Source organism: Protobothrops mucrosquamatus, unplaced genomic scaffold (genome assembly GCF_001527695.2).
Source record: "Protobothrops mucrosquamatus isolate PMUCROS unplaced genomic scaffold, P.Mucros_1.0 scaffold5196, whole genome shotgun sequence".
Classification (NCBI taxonomy): domain Eukaryota; kingdom Metazoa; phylum Chordata; class Lepidosauria; order Squamata; family Viperidae; genus Protobothrops; species Protobothrops mucrosquamatus.
The window spans coordinates 3,715-6,612 of NW_015391064.1; positions in this window are offsets into that span (position 1 = coordinate 3,715).

Below are 2,898 nucleotides of genomic sequence, written 5' to 3' on the forward strand. Positions count from 1 at the left end.
CCTTCCCCCCCCGCCCCGCCGGCCTTCCTCCGCCAGCAGAGTCCGGCGTCTTCTGCTCGGCCAGCCTGTCGGTCCCGGGAATCCGCTGCCTCCTGGAATGGAGCCGGACGGGGCTGTTGGTCAGCTCTGCAGCGGCCCCTCCCCGCAGCAGCTGCGCGTCAGGCAGCCCTGTTCCCCCCCCCGCCGCCAGCTGTTTCACCCGGCAGGGACCCTCCTGCACATCTGCAGCTGCCTTCCGCCCTCGCGAGCGCCGCAGCAGCAACTGACTCTATCTACATTTTATAGATGTGTCAAACTATTATTTAAATCAGGAAGACTGTATACGGTATATAGGATTTATTTATATCAGGGGTTCTTGGTCACTTTTAAGACTTGTGGTAACTTGTTGGTAACTTTTAAGACTTGTGGACTTCAACTCCCAGAATTCCCCAGCCAGCCATGCTGGCTGGGGGATTCTGGGAGTTGAAGTCCACAAGTCTTACAGTTCCCAAGGTTGGAGACACACACACACACACACACACACACACACACACACACATCCTCATTTATATCGTTCCATCTTTTTAAGAGTGTAAGCCGCGCGGAGTTAGATGGGCAACCAATACATTTTAAAAATAAATATGAATAAATATCAAACTTGGACAATATCAAAAATAAATATGAATAAATATCAAACTTGGATGGAGGGGGTCCCGTTGAGTCCTTGTGGCCCAAAGTCCTTGGCTTAGGTTGTTAAAAACTATGTTGGCCACTTCCCCTCCCCCACCTTTCCAGGGATGGAGTCCTTTACCCTTTTCTGCCGAGAAACTGTAGATGGGAAGGACCCTTGAGGCCATCCAGTCCAACTCCCCTGCTCAGTGCGAGCATCCTAATCCAAGTCCCCTGACAGATGGTTGTCCAGCCTCCCTTTGACCCAGCAGGGCTCCGGAAGGGGTTCTCAAGAAGAGACTGGACAGCCACTGTCTTGGAATGGTATAGGTGGGGTCTCCTGCTTGAGCACAGGATTGGGCTAGATGACCTCCAGGGTCCCTTCCAGCTCTGTTATTCTCTTATTTGTCTGAACTGGCTTGAGAAGAAGGGGGCTGGACTAGATGACCTCCAGGGTCCCTTCCAGCTCTGTTATTCTCTTATTTGTCTGAACCGGCTTGAGAAGAAGGGGGCTGGACTAGATGACCTCCAGGGTCCCTTCCAGCTCTGTTATTCTCTTATTTGTCTGAACCGGCTTGAGAAGAAGGGGGCTGGACTAGATGACCTCCAAGGTCCCTTCCAGCTCTGTTATTCTGTTATTTGCCTGAACTGGCTTGAGAAGAAGGGGGCTGGACTAGATGACCTCCAGGGTCCCTTCCAGCTCTGTTATTTGCCTGAACTGGCTTGAGAAGAAGGGGGCTGGACTAGATGACCTCCAGGGTCCCTTCCAGCTCTGTTATTTGTCTGAACTGGCTTGAGAAGAAGGGGGCTGGACTAGATGACCCTCAGGGTCCCTTCCAGCTCTGTTATTTGTCTGAACTGGCTTGAGAAGAAGGGGTCTGGACTAGAAGACCCTCAGGGTCCCTTCCAGCTCTGTTATTCTGTTACTCTTGCCCTTGGAAGGATCTTTCTAACATTCAACACCCAACACCCACCCTACTGTGATTTAAACCCAGGATTCCTTGAACTAGGTCTTGCCTTGGTTCTGCGTGAAGCCGCTCTGGGTGTCTGAAAAGGACCACCAGACTCCCCACCCCTTCTTGGGCTGCTCCTCCCCATTCTGACCCCATTACGTCCCACTCCTCTCAATCGCCCCGGTGGTCTTCCTTGGGACAGCCTCCCCCCCCCTCGGTCTGGACCTCCTTCCTGTGTGGGGCTGAGAACGGGATCCGGCCTGGAGGCGATCCTTCCAGGGATCCGTCTCCAAGCCGCTTGGCCTCCTCCGCAGACTCGGCGCTGCTAGTGACCCTCGTTCAGCTGCTGCTCAGCCGCAGTTCCCCCTTTTCGGTTCTCTGACGCTGGGATCCAAAAAGTCAATGCCGGCAATCCTGCAGGCCTTATCCCCGTCACTCAGCCCAGATTGACAGCCGTCAATCATTCCGGCCGTTAAGCAGGTCCTTGTGCGACCACATCCCCTTAAGTGAATGTGCAGCTGTTAAGCGAACCCGCTGTACTCCAGGGGCTGTTTTTGCTGGAAAATGAAAATAAATTGCAGTCAGGTGATCACAGGACAACTGCAAAGGGCCATAAGTCCAGGCGGGTTGCTGGGCGCCCCAAATGTGGTCACGTGACCTGGGAGGGCAGCTGTCAGAACCCCAACTCCAGCTGCAAAAAAATCTCTTTTGGGGGTCCTTCTTAACTTTGAGCAGTCCCTAAGCAGCCAGTCCTCAGGGAAGGACGACCTGTACAGCAGCAGCAATAGAGACACACACACACAATCTGGAGGGCGCTTCAATTGAACCCTTGCAGCCACCCGCTTAGCAAAAAAGACCCCTCCCCAATTTTCCCCGGGAGTTCAGAAAGGGGCAGTGGCTGCTCATCCCTCCCTCCCTCCCTCTCCTTCCTTCCTTCCCTCCCTCCCTCCCACCCTCCATCCCTCCTTCCCATCTTCCTTCCTTCCTTCTTTCCTTCTTCCCTCCCTCCCTCCCCCTTCCTTCCATTCATTCCTTCGCTGTCTGTCCACCTCTTTTCTAAGCAACTCTGGGTTGTTTACAGCATTAAATGCATCAAAAGCACAGAAGATAAATATTTCTAAAACAATAAATATGGATTTTTTTTAGATCTTTTGCATGCCTTGTGAGCATAAGTCATGGTGTTGTTGTTGTTTTTTTAAAAAAAGGGTGCAGTTTCCGCTGCATACCGAGGGCCCCTGGCTTGACCTTTCTGACCTTCCCCCCCCTTGATGGTCATCCAGAATCAAGCTGGACTCAA